Below are 14,836 nucleotides of genomic sequence, written 5' to 3' on the forward strand. Positions count from 1 at the left end.
CAATGCTTTTGATTAAGAAATGTCATGAATTCACAATCAATGGTGAAAGCCATGAGTTTGATGGAATATTATGACCTTAGTTTACAGAGGAATAAATCAAGTAAAAAGAGATGAAGAGAGGCTTGTTTCTAATCAGCCAACAATTAGATATAAAATCCAGGTTTATTTTATTTATATCATTCATTCATATAGCTATTAATTTGGTGAATATTTGTTAATGACCTACTATGAATCAGGTATCTGGAAGATGCTGGGAATCTGGAAATGAATAAAAGGAATGGAAAGCTCTGCCCTTAAGGAACCCAAATGTTAGTGGGAGGAATTAGACAATAAAGTAGGAAGGACATAAGGAGAATATCGTGTATGTGTTGAAATTTTAATTAGAACCATAGGAAAAGTCTCATTGAAAAGACAATATTTGAGTAAAAGTCTGAAGGAGGTGAGAGAGACAGCCATGTAGCTGTCTGAGGACAGCATTCCAGGGAGATGGAACTGCAAGGGCAAATGCCCTGAATTACAGCAAAGAAACTAGTGTGGTGAGGACAGAGTGAGAGGAAGGGGAGTAGAAGACAGAGTCAGAGAGGTAGCAGTCATTGGACCTAGGGATGGAGGGAACATATGTCAGTCTTGAGACCTTGAATGTTATTACTCCAACTTTGCCTGATGGTATGGTTTGGCTGTGTGTCCCCACCCACATCTCATCTTGAATTGTAATAATCCCCACTTGTCAAGGGCAGGACCAGGTGGAGGTAATTGGATCACAGGGGAGGTTTCTCCCATGCTGTTCTCATGATAATGAGTAAGTCTGAAGAGATCTGGTGGTTCTATAAAAATCTGGCATTCTCTCTCCTGCCGCCCTGTGAAGAGATGCCTTCCACCATGATTGTAAGTTTCATGAGGCCTCCCCAGCGATATGGAACTGTGTGTCAATTAAACCTCTTTCCTTTATATATTACCCAGTCTTGGGCACTTTTTTATAGTGGCGTGAGAATGCACTAATACGGTAAATTGGTATCCAAAGAATGGGGCGCTGCTGTAAAAGTACTAACAAATTTGGAAGCGACTTTGGAACTGGGTAACAGGCAGAGGTTGGAACAATTTCGAGGGCTCAGAAGAAGACAGAAAGATGTGGGAAAATTGAAAGTTCCTAGAAACTTGTTGAATGATTTTGACCAAAATACTGATGGTAATATGGACAATAAGGTCCAGGCTGAGGTGGTCTCAGATAGAGATGAGGAACTTCTTGGGAATGGGGGCAAAGGTGGTTCTTGCTATGCTTTAGCAAAGAGACTGATGGCATTTCGCCCTTGCCCTAGAGATCTGTGGAACTTTGAACTTGAAACAGATGATTTAGGGTAGCTGGTGGAAGAAATTTCAAAGTGGCAAAGCATTGAAGAGGAAGCAGAGGAGGAAAGTTTGGAAAATTTGCAGCCGGACGATGCAATGGAAAAGAAAAACCCATTATCTGAGGAGAAATTCAAGCCTGCTGCGGAAATTTACATAAGTAAACAGGAGCCAAATGTTAATCATCAAGACAATGGGGAAAATGTCTCCAGGGCATGCCAGAGATTTTCACGGCAGCCCCTCCCATCACAGGCCCAGAGCCCTAGGAGGGAAAAATCGTGTCCTGGGCTGGGTCCAGGGCCCCCTTGCTGTGTGCAGCCTTGGGACTTGGTGCCCTGCATACCAGCCACTCTAACCACACCACAGCTAAAAGGGGTCAGAGTACAGCTCAGTCCATTGCTTCAGAGGGTGAAAGCTCCAAGCCCTGGCAGCTTCCATGTAATGTTGGGCCTGTGGATGCACAGAAGTCAAGAACTGAGGTTTGGGAACCTCCACCTAAATTTCAAAGCATGGGTGGAAATGCCTGGATGTACAGACAGAAGTCTGCTGAAGAGACAGAGCCATCATGGAGAACCTCTGCTATGGCAGTGAGGATGGGAAATGCAGGGTTGCAGACCCCGCAGAGAGTCCCCACGGGGGCACTGCCTATTAGAGCTGTGAGAAGAGAGCCACCATCCTCCAGACCCCAGACCCCAGACCCCAGACCCCTGAATGGTAGATCCACCAATAGCTTGCACTGTGCACCTAGAAAAGCCACAGGCACCTAGTGCCCCCTGTGAAAGCAACCTGGAATAGGGCTGTGCCCTGCATGGCCACAGGGGTGGAGCTGCCCAAGGTTGTGGGAGCTCACCTCTTGCATCATGGTGACCTGGATGTGAGACATGCAGTCAAAGGAGATCATTTTGGAATTTTAAGTTTTAATGACTGCCCTATTGGATTTCGGACTTACATGGGGGCTGTAGCCTCTTTGTTTCAGCCTATTTCTCCCATTTGGAGTGGGAACATTTACCCAGTGCCTTTACCCCCATTGTATCTTGGAATAAACTAACTTGCTTTTGATTTTACAGGCTCATAAGTGGAAAGGACTTGCCTTGTCTCAGATGAGACTTTGAACTTGGACTTTTGAGTAAATGCTAGAATGAGTTAAGATTTTGGGGGACTGTTGGAAGGGCATGATTGTGTTTTGAAATGTGAAGACATGAGATTTGGGAGGGGTGGGGGTGGAATGATATGGTTTGGCTATGTGTCCCCATCCAGGTTTCACCTTGAATTGTAATAATCCCCATGTTTTAAGAATGGTACCAGCTAGATGTAATTGAATCATGGGGGTGGTTTCCCCCATGCTGTTCTCACGATAATGAATAAGTCTCACAAGATCTGATGGTTGTATAAGCATTTGGTATTCCCTGCCTTGCACTCATTCTCTCCTGCCACCCTGTGAAGAGGTGCCTTGTGCCACGACTATAAGTTTCCTGATGCCTCCCCAACCATGCAGAACTGTGAGTCAATTAAACCTCTTTTCTTTATAAATTACTCACTCTTGTGTATTTCTTCACAGAAGCATGAGAACAGCAAATACACCTTATATTCTGCAAGATGGAAAGCCATCAGGAAGTTTTGAGCAAAGATGTGACCATACAGTGACTTAGCTCTTCCCATAACATGATCACTCTGATGGGTGTGTTAAGAATAGACTAAAAAAGACAAGTGTGTAGGAATGGTAAACATTTAAGAGGCTAAATCATTAACTCAAAGGAAAGATGGTGATATCTTGGGCCATGCTATCAAGCATTGGAGGTTGTGAGAGTAGTTTTTTCTAATTGTCACTTAGGGCTATCACTCCTCTTACTTTGTTATATCACTTTTAAAAATGCCCAACATTTAGAATGATAATCCTTAAAAACTCAAGTGGACGAGAAATGCAAAACAACTTTTGGTCTTTAAGGGTACTTATGGAGTAAAGAAGTTATGCATAGATAAAAATAAAATGCTAATTACTTGAAACACTTTTTTCCCACTGGATAAAATAGCAATCATCTCCAAAGACTCACACATCACATAAAACTTAGCCCTATTTGTAATCATGCTTCTATTGTTGATTAGAAAAGATAATTCTCTAGTTAGTTCTTCTTTGTACCCTTAGTTGGCATTTGCTTTATGAACAAATTCGAGTTCTGGAACATTCTTTGGTTAATATATTGAGCATCCTTATTAGGGTGGTGGTGCATCTCAAAAACCACAACAGATTTATGGAACAGGTTTGTTTTTCAGAAGTCTTAGTCCCAATCCCAACATGCTCCTTTTTGGAGACTAGAGACTCTAGCATCAGTTGAGCTGTGCTTCCTCCTCAAAGGTGTGGGCTACAGGTCCAAGGGGCCACTCATTCAAACTTTTAAGTTTAACTCCAACCAGATACCTTATTCCCCCAACTCTAGAGGTGGTAGCTGCTTCCTGCAGTTTCTACCCTAGTGATACTTTTGTGTTTACTTTTTTGCTTTTAAATGTACCCAGTGAACAATTTTTATACCTAATTGACAGTTTTTCATATTGAATCTTTTCTGTTAAAATTACTTGTGATTTTGACCTCTGGCCAGGCACAGTGGCTCATGCCTGTAATACCAGCACTTTGGGAGGCCAAGACGGGCGGATCACCTGAGGTCGAGAGTTCAAGACCAGCCTGACCAACATGGAGAAACCCCATCTCTACCAAAAATACAAAATTAGCTGGGCATAGTGGCGCACGCCTGTAATCCCAGCTACTCGGGAGGCTGAGACAGGAGAATCGTTTGAACCCGGGAGGCGGAGGTTGCAGTGAGCCAAGATTGTGCCATTGCACTCCATCCTGGTCAACTAGAGCAAAACTCCATATCAAAAAAAAAAAATTACTTGTGATTTTGACCTTCTGACTGAATTGAATCAGAAATTGGAATCAATATTGTCTCAGGGCATAGTCCTTTGAAGATGGAATTTTGGCATTGGTTTGGTAATTCCTTGGACTTGAATTCAGTGCTGAGATTCTGACCTTGGGAAATGAGATGCTGGTAATTTATGAAATTCAGTGTCATCATAGTAAAATTATTATTTGTGATTGATTGGACTGGTGTGTCTAGTGCAGCAAGTGCCTCAGGGTACCAAGTGTCTCATACACTTAACTCTATGGCAGTTACTTAGTAGTAAGTTCTGCAAGGACTATGATATGTGTGCGTGGGGGGTGGGTAGGGGGTGTGGGTGGGTGTATTCAAGCAGTTCAAGAGAATGACGAACTCAGATGTTTAAACACTAAGCTTGAATCATGGTGAGAGAGCCCTAAAAAAGTCTCTAATTTTGTAGCCAGAAGGTCAATATTTTCAAAAACCAAACACAAGATTTAATTTTATAGGTTGCAGAAGTGTCATAGCCTCCCCAAGTTTCTCATGTGAAACTTTGAGCCCCCATGGATCCATTGGAAAGTAATGGATCCATGAGGATGGGTAAATCTGGATGGACTCAGCTATCTCAGCATATTGAACCCTGACTCACTGTGACTCTTCCTTGATAGTGGGAACAGTCTTCCCTTTTGTATCTGAGGAAGCTAGTCTTCTCTTGCTTGAAGAAATTTTAATAACCTTAATTAGATGCTCATTATCCTCAAAACCCACCCCAATGGAAACTATGAAACATAGAGGAAAAAAACATAGGGGAAACACTTCATTATTTTGATCGAGGCAAGGATATTTTGAACAAGACCCCAAAAGCATAGGCAACAAAAGTAAGAATAGACAAATGGGATTTCATCAAACTAAAAAGCTTCTGCACAGCAAAGAAAGCAATCAACAGAGTGAAGAGACAACCTATAGAATGGGAGAAAATATTTACAAACTATGTATCTTATAAGGGCTTAGTATCCAGAATATATAAGAAACTCAAAAAACTCAATAACAAAAAAATAAATCTGATGGGCAAAATATCTGAATATATATTTCTCAAAAGAAGACACATAAGGCTAAAGAATATATGAAAAAGGGTCCCACATCACTAATCATCAAGGAAATGTAAATCAAAAGCAGAATGAAATATCACCTCACTTCAGTTAGAATGACTGTTGTCAAAAATAAAAAATAAATGCTGGTGAGGATATGGAGAAAGGAGAACTCTTATATACTGTTGGTGGAAATGTAAATTAGTACAGCCATTACAAACAACAGTATGGAGGTTCCTTTTTATAGAACTACCATATGACTCAGCAATTCCACTATTGAGTATATATCCAAAGGAAATGAAATCAGCATGTCGAAGAGATATCTGCACTCCCATCTTTATTACAGCACTATTTGTAACAGCCAAGATATGGAACCAATGTAAGTGTCCATCAACAGATGAATGGATACAAAAAATGTGGTATATATGCACAATGGAATACTATTCAGCAATTAAAAGGATGAACTCCTGTCATTTGCAACAACATGGATGAACATAGAGGACATTATGTTAAGTGAAATAAGCCAAACACAGAAAAACAAATACCACATGGTCTCATACATGTGGAATCTAATAAGTTGATCTCATAGAAGTAGAGAGGAAACCAGTGGTTACTGGAGGCTGGGGAGGGGAGGGAGGAGGAGGGCATGGAAAGAGGTTGGTTAACAGTTAGATAGGAGGGATAAGTTCTGGTGTTCTATTGCACAGTAGGGTGACTGTATTTCACAATAATGTATTGCATATTTCAAAACAGTTAAAAGAAAGGATTTTGAATGTTTTCACCACAAGGAAATGTCAAGTGTTTGAGGTGACGGACATGCTAATTACCATGATTTGATCATTACACAACGTATACATGTACCAAAACATTACACTATACCATATAAATATGTGAGATTATTATGTATTCATTAAAAACAAAATAAAATTCAAAAAGTCTTACCACCATGACCTTATGTTGCTCCCAGACCCATAAATAGACTTCAATCTCAGCAAATTTGGATGGCGGCAAGTGTGAAGTCTGACCTGGGAGGAAATAGCTTATACGCCAGGATAATTGCAAGGTTTTGCTAATTTATGTAATTCAAATTGGCAGAATGTGTAGATCAAGGAGTATGGAATATAACCTTGGGTTGTGTCTAATTTATTGATGAGTTCTCCTGCCAAATACTCTACAGTACAGCTGGAAGTAGTGATAAAAATGTATTTGGTGGATTGATTAAAACTTGGGCTATGTCTTATGAGGGTGAGATATTAGATCTTTCCCAGCTTAAAGAGAAAGGAAGCCAAAGGTTTGGAGATATAGGAATGCTGAAAAAGATTTATCATTTGTGCCTTACACACCCACCAACCCCTATACTTCATCCCTTAATGGGGTTCAGGTAGCAATTTCTTCTTCCCCATGGCATTAATACATCAGTGGGAGGAGCAGCAGCATCCTTAACAGCTTGAACTATATCTGTACCCTATCACCCTGTGATTGCAGTGGGAGATGCCACCATTAAGATGGACTCTCTGATTTCATTGAGATTGTTAAGAGTCCTGGGATAGAAGTGGTCAACTGGCAATGCTTTATCACATATGACAAAGTGGGTACTTTTATTGTAATAGGCAACAGGGACACAGTGGTGGTCAGAATTCTTCTGACTCAGAAGACTTTGTAGTGGCCAGTTAATCTTGAAGAAATCAATAGAGGCTGGGCGCAGTGACTCACATCTGTATTCCCAGCACTTTGAGAGGCTGAGGCAGGAGGATCACCTGAGGTCAGGAGTTTGAGACCAGCCTGGCCAACATGGTAAAACCCCATCTCTATTAAAAATACAAAAATTAGTATATTGGTGTGTATAGTGCACATCTGTAATCACAGCTACTTGGGAGGCTGAGGCACCTGGGAGGCGGAGGTTGCAGTGAGTCAAGATCATGCCACTGCACTCTAGCCTGGGTGACAGAGTGAGGCCGTCTCAAAAAATAAATAAATAAATAAAAATATAAATAGAGAAGCAGCTCACTAAAATTTTGCTTTACATAATAGGAAAAATTCCAGTTCTGTTGGTCGGAAACCTGACTTTGGTCATCTCAACAAAGACAGGGGTCTTTAACCTAGTCTCCACACCTAAGCCAGTTCACAGTCCAAGTCCTTTGAGTGCTGAGAGGTCAGATCTCCTTGAGAATCTTCTCTGTTGCTCTGTCACAAGTATACACCGTAAAGATTCTTCTAAGCTTTCTGTAAAGGGACCTGTGGCTATTTAATAAGATAGCTATACATGGAGAAAAGGAGAACCCAGATCTTTTAGGAATTACTAAATACTGCCTGTTGAGGATCCAATCACCACTTTGGTTCACCAGTCATGGTAGTGGCTTATGGAGGTCGGGTGATACAATGGTCCCCAATCTTTTTGGCACTAGGGACCGGTTTCATGGAAGACAATTTTTCCATGTAAGTGGGGTGGGGGGTTGGTGGTTTTGGGATGAAACTGTTCCTCCTCATATCATGAGGCATTAGATTATCATAAAGAGCGTGCAACCTAGATTCCTCGCATGCACAGTTCACAATAGGGTTCATGATCCTATGAGAATCTAACACTGCTGTTGATCTGACAGGAGGTGGAGCTTTGGTGATAATGCTCACTCATCAGCCACTCATCTTCTGCTCTGTGGCCCGGTTCCTAACAGGTCACAAACTGGTACTGATCAGGCGGCCTGGGGGTTGGGGACCCCTGAGGTAATATATTGAATTTTGGCCAAGTAAGTCCATCATTATTTCTCTGGTTCCTGAATAAAAAACTGAAAAAAAAAGATGTATTGGCAACTGGCAGATACCCCACATTGGATATCTGACCATTTGAGTAAAGATCATTATTATAGGAAGGGCCAAGTGAAAACCTATGGAATCTCTATTTTCTACTATGTTAGTAAATCATAAAAATACTGGGTTTCTGAGAGAACTGTAGAGGTTAACCTCATCATAAAAATCTTAAAAGATGTAGAGATGTTGACAGCTCTGTTATTCTAATTTAAGTCACATGATTGGCATTTGCAAAAGGATCTTAGAGAATGGCTGTAGATTATAAACTTGATCAGGAAGCAACTCCAATTGCAGCTGCTCTTCTAGATATAGTAACTTTACTAAAATAAATCAGCACAACTCCCTGATAAGTGGCATGCAGCTAGTGAGCTGGCAAATATTTTTTCTCTACACTAATTTGCAACAAACATCAGAAGCAAATTCTTTTTATCTGGTATGACTAAGAGTAAAACTTCACAATCTTGCCTCAAGGCTATATCAGTTTGACTGCCTTCGGCCATAATACACTCTACGGAGATTTTATTTATTTATTTATTTATTTATTTATTTATTTATTTATGAGACATAGTCTTGATCTGTTGCCCAGGCTAGTGTGATCTTGGCTCACTGCAGCCTCTGCCTCCTGGGTTCAAGCCATTCTTCTACCTTGGCCTCCCAAGTAGCTAGGACTACAGGGACACACCACCACTCCTAGTTAATTTTTGTATTGTAGTAGAGTGGAGTTTCACCACGTTGGCCAAGCAGGTCTTGAACTCCTAACATCAAGTGATCCTCTCGCCTTGGCCTCTCAAAGTGTTGGGATTATAGGTGTGAGCCACCGTACCCAGTCTCTACAGAGATCTTAATAGTCTTCTTGTTCCCTACAGCATTACACTGAGGAAAGAAGTTGGCTGATAGCCATAAAAGGTATCATTTTGCATACATATGTACAAATGGTGGGAAGGGCTGACACAGAGCATCTCCTGATGTAATTCACTAAAAAGAACCTATTAGTTTCCTACTAGTGCTGTAACAAATTACCACAAACTTAGTGCCTGAAAAAGCACAGATTTATTCTCAGAAGTCTAAAGTGAATGTCACAACAGGGCCGTGTTCCTTTCAGAGACATCGGGAAGAGTGATTACTGGACTGTTTCAGCTTCTAAAGGCTCCTTGCTTTCCATGACCACTTCCTTGCACCACTCCAAACTTTTACTTCCATCATCAGATCTCCTTCTACTAATTCTGATCCTCCTGCCTTCCTCTTGTAAAGACCTTGTGATGACATTGGACCCACTGAGATAATCCAGGTTAATTTCCCTGTCTCAAGATTCTTATTCTTAACTTAATCACCTTTGCAAAATCCCTTTTACCATATAAGGTGACATGTTTACAGGTTCTTAGAACTAGGACATGGACATCTTTGAGGGAGGAGGGCATCATTCAGACTACCACAAGAGCACAGCATCAATTTTGTGGCTTGTTATAGAATTGGTGGTGTTGAAATATCGGATGGACTAAGTTTGAAAGTCATCATAAAGAATTAAAGAGCTGGACTTTTTGAAACTGTCAAACACGTAAAAGAGAGGAAAAGAGGAGCTATTGCAGATTGAAGGAGATTCATAAAATATGATGACTAAATGCAACACACACGTGATTCTGAAATAGAAAGTTTGGATACTTAGTGAAATTTGAATGGAGTCTGTGGATTGAATGAGTGTTATATCAATATTGAGAGAAAAACATATGATTATTTTAATGGATGCAGAAAAAGACATTTAAAAAGGAAAAGAACTCCTACAACTCAGTAAGAAAAAGGTACACAACCCAGTAGAAAAATAGAATAACAGAACAATTTACAAAAGAATATTTAAATGGTTAATATGCACATATAAAGGTGCTCAATTCACTTGTTTCAGAGAAATGCAAATTAAAACCCTGATATAATACCACTTAACAAGCAAAAGAATAGCTAAAAGTATAAACAGTATCTAGTGTTGATTAGAATGTAGAACAAGAGAAAGTTTTATAGATTGCTGATGGGAGTGTAAATTGGTACAGACATTCTGAAAAACTGGTGGTATCTACTAGAAACTAAATATATACTCCATGTCCCAGCAATACCAATCCTAGGTATATATAGCCAACAGAAAGGAGTCCATATGTTCACCAAAAGACACATTCATAGAAGCAGAATTCATAATAGCCAAAAATTAGAAAAACCCAATGCTTATCAACAATGTAATGAAGAATAAATTGTGGTATAGTCACAAAATTACAGTAATGATTTTCAAGCTTTTTGGTCTCAGGACATGTTTTTAAAAAATTTTTGCAGAACCCAAGGAACTTTTGTTTATATATTTTATATTTTGTTGCATCTATGGCATTTATCATATTGGAAATTAAAACTGAGAAAATTTTGAAAACAGGAATGCATGAACACCATCTACATATCATGTAGCCTCTGGACAACTCCACTGTACACTCATGAGAGAATGAGAATGAAGAGACATATTATATAGTACCATTTTATAAAAATGGTTTAGATCTTGTGAACACACTGGAAAAGGCTGCAGGAATCTCAGGAGTCCCCAGATCACATTTTTTTAAATCTCTGCTTATACAACAATGAAAATGAAAAAACTACAAGATGCAAAAGTATGGATTAGTTTCCCAAGCTTCATGAAGAGGCCTGATACAAAAGAGTACATACTATACAATACCATTTATATGAAAATAACCAAGACCAGCAAAACTAAACTGTGTTTTTTACCGTCAACATACTACAGGAATAGGACAAAGAGGGAGAACAGGCAGGGCTTCTGGGGTGCTCTTAGTGCTGTTTCTTAATCTGGGTGCTGGTTGTATGAGTGTGTTAAATTTGTGAAAATCCATAGAGCTCTACACTTGTAATACATTTCTGTATGCATATTACACCTCAATAAAGAGTAAGACAAATAAATAAAATATAATAAAAATGTAGTGAGCTGCTGATCTATTTACTTTACTGAGAGCCATAAATTCTTTCCAGATAAGAGTCATTGAGTTTGAGAATTCCAGTCTCCCAGCAACAAGCTTTGACTCCAGCCCATCCCTCTGGTCCTCACGCAATTATAGACAATAGTTTGGATGTAGAAGCACTACCATAATCTGCTTCTTGATCCCCAGCTGTTTCCCAATTACATCTTCACAATAGATACATTTGGTCCTTTTGTCAGGTAGAGAACACTTCTTAGGAAATGCTGGAGAATATCCTGAGGCAATCTGTTTGTCTTTTACCATAATCCCATTCCTAAATCTCCTATTTTCCCATAGTTTCTCTCACTAATTTTACCTTGGGTAAAGATTCCTAAACTTTTTTATGCCACAAACACCTGGGGAATGTAGGTGAAGCCTATAGACTCTTTCTCAGAATAATATTTTTACATAAATTTTTTTTACTATTTTCTATATTTTTTATTTTTATTTTTACATATTTTATTTTGCATAAAATAAAATGCATAATGCACAGAAAAAAATAAATTGAAATATAGTTGTGAAACTATTAAAAACACATGATATAATATAGGTGTCTATAATTCATGTAAATTAATATTTAAGATATGCAAAATTAATATGTAGCCGTGGATCTACTAAAATTTAAAAAATAGTTTTAAATGTAAATGATATTTTAAGATATTTGTGACAGCCATAATGTGACATGAAAACATCTGTGAATTCTGTTGGTGACAAATTACAAATATCCATCTGTGGGTTTGTTGGTTCCACATTTATAATTATAGGAAATGCTAAATTTCAGTTAGAGGTTAATGAAAAGAAAGATATCACTTTTCTCTCATTCAAGTTCACATATGCTTTCAGTTTTATCAACAGGCTCTCAAAGCACCCAACACACGTGGAGTCCTGATGAAGAACTCATGGGTCACGCTTAGCTTTTCAAACCTGCATAGCTCCAAATTGTCAGATGCTTAGTTCACTTGGCTGCAGGTGGACTAAGTATGGCAAAACCATATTTCCCACATTTTTTTTTTGTAGACAGGTCACTTTTAGCCCAAGCTTGTCTCTATTCCAGGCATGATAAATCGTCAACACAAATCAACATTATAAATAGAGGGTTCCTCATGGCTCCATATCTTACCTCTTGCATCCAATCACTTCTGCAATTTACAATCTGTTACTCACAGTACCCTAATCTGTGTACCAATTTTCTCTTTGTTAGTTTATGTTCCAAATAACATAAGTCCCAATTCAAACAGTGTTAACCAATAAGAAGATTTAATAAACCACATATCAGAAGTTTCATGCAATGGTAGAATTCAGGTTCAGGATACTTTAATCAGTAGCTCAACAATGTCATCAAGGTTGCAGGTTCTCTGCTCTTCTCTCAGCATTATTTCCCAAAATAAAGTCTAAGGAACACTAGCCCAGGAAAGAAGTGTCTGACAAAACAAAGTAACAAAACCTCAGTGAAAAATATCCTCAGGAAACATTTCACAGGGTATTCTCATCTTACAGATGCACAGTGTTCATTGGCATATCAATGTATGTACAAATATTAGTCTTAAATAATGGTTTTGTTTAATGTTATAATTTATAGGAAAGAATGTGCATAGTCATTTTGTGGAAGGATGCCAATAGTGCTCTGTTTTAGGGCCCAAATTCCTTCTCTTTGATGGGAGGAAAAGTGCCCGTGCTGATGTCTTTCAGGGACCATTCTTCAACAGTGTTCCTTCATGCAAAAAACTCAGAGTAAAGGCATGATTGTTTTGGTTCTGTTCCATAGGGGAGGTGAACTGAACAGTTGAGTCTTTTTATTTTTTTAACTGTTATTTTAGATTCAGGGATACATGTGCAGGTTTGTGATATAGGTAAACTTGTGTCATTGAGGTATGTTGTACAAATAATTTCACCAACCAGGTACTAAGCCTAGTATTCAATAGTTATTTTTTTTAATCCTCTCCTTCTACCCCGTCCCTCAAGTAGGCCCCTGTGTCTGTTGTTCCCCTCTTTGTGTTCATGCATTCTCATCATTTATCCTCCACTTACATGTGAGAACATGTGGTATTTGGTTTTCTGTTTCTGCATTAGTTAGCTAAGGACCACACTTTGAGTGGACATTAAAAACCCAGTGGAGTTTATGAAGCCAACTGTAACGTGAATACTTGGGGGTTGTGAAGTTTAGTTGGCAAGGTCACTGTGAATCAAAATTTATTTCAAATTGAATTTCATCTAGAATGACTTTAAAGTAACTTTATCTACCCTTTCTCAGGGCCAATCACAAGCTGAGAACCCTGGAGCCCATAGCATGCTCACAATGGTCCTACAAAGTTATCTGCAAAATACTTGACACTTATTTGAGTCTTACATGATAATATCTTCAGTGAATTCAGTATTAGAGTAACTGTTCTTATATTCAGCACAGTTTTTGTGATTGCAAATGACGACCTATAAAAAATCTCCTAAAAGTAGTTTGCTGACAGGTTATAACTCTCCACCGTGCTATCTATAGCTGAAGTAAATCTGCCTAGTTATTACACACCATAGAGTTGATCTGTAAGGAGACAAAGTAAAAAATGTTTATTTATGGATCTTATTGATTTGTTTCCTTCACAAGACAGTGAGGGAAATCTGTGAGGGCTGGAGCCCATCTGCTTTGTGAGTCTTTGCACTGTCACTTTTCACGTGGTTCAAATTTCCCAGGCCAAGAGGTTTCACTAGGCCCACTAGGCTGCAAGAGAGTTGAAGCTCAAATGGTGCCTCATGTCCCCCTCTCCTGACTTTGCAAGTCTTCAGGATAGCAAATCCTCCCTGCCTCCCGTGCATTTGGCAACCTTCAACAAGGGGATGTGATGGGTAAGGAGCGCTCTTCATGGGTTTCTTCCTGACTCCCACATTAGCACAGGTAAAGCTCTAAGAAGTCCTGGTGAAAAAAAAAATGTTTAATTTTCTTTTAAACACTGTTTATAAGCTTATTTGGCAAGAAACCCACTAACATCCTACAGAATCAGTGCTCCACTGAACATGCCTTTGGGAGGCCTTCATTACATGACTTCTGCCTGGCTCTGGCAACCTTTTTCTCTAAAAAGGTTTAGGTGTCTGCATGTAGGAGTGTGTATAAAATTTGTATTTTATTTTAATTAATTATTATTACTTAAATGAATAGACATGGGGTCTCACTATGTTTACCAGGCTGTTCTCTAACTTCTGGCCTCTAGTGATCCTCCCACCTCGACCTTCCACGGTGCTGGGATTACAGGTGTGAGCCACTGTGCCTGGCCTAAAAACTTTTAAATGTAGTTTGGATATAACCCAAATGCCTAATAATTCCCTTAGGAAAGTGAGGGAAAGAAGACTGGGGAAGAGATTTCAATTTATTTATAGGATTAATTTGTTTTCTAATGTTTGCTTTCATTCTGGCATAGAAATGTTAACAGCTCCCTCTCGCAGCTGCTGTCATGGGTAAAGGTACTATTCTTTGTGTTCCTCCTATTCTCTAACTACACTTTTGTAATTTGCTCCTTTATAAGTAAACCCTCTTCCAATTATCCTAATTCGAGTGTGCCATCTGTTTTCCCACTGACACACTAGTGTTGCATGTTTACTATGAGACAGAAAGATTCTAGGTACTTTAGATGAGTTAAATCATTTAATCCCAAAATGTAGCTACATCTATTAACTATATTTTATAGATGAAGTGACTGACATCAGAGAGTTTGGATGACTTGCCTAAGGTCACATAGCTAGTTAGCAA

Source organism: Macaca thibetana, chromosome 1, assembly GCF_024542745.1.
Source record: "Macaca thibetana thibetana isolate TM-01 chromosome 1, ASM2454274v1, whole genome shotgun sequence".
Classification (NCBI taxonomy): domain Eukaryota; kingdom Metazoa; phylum Chordata; class Mammalia; order Primates; family Cercopithecidae; genus Macaca; species Macaca thibetana.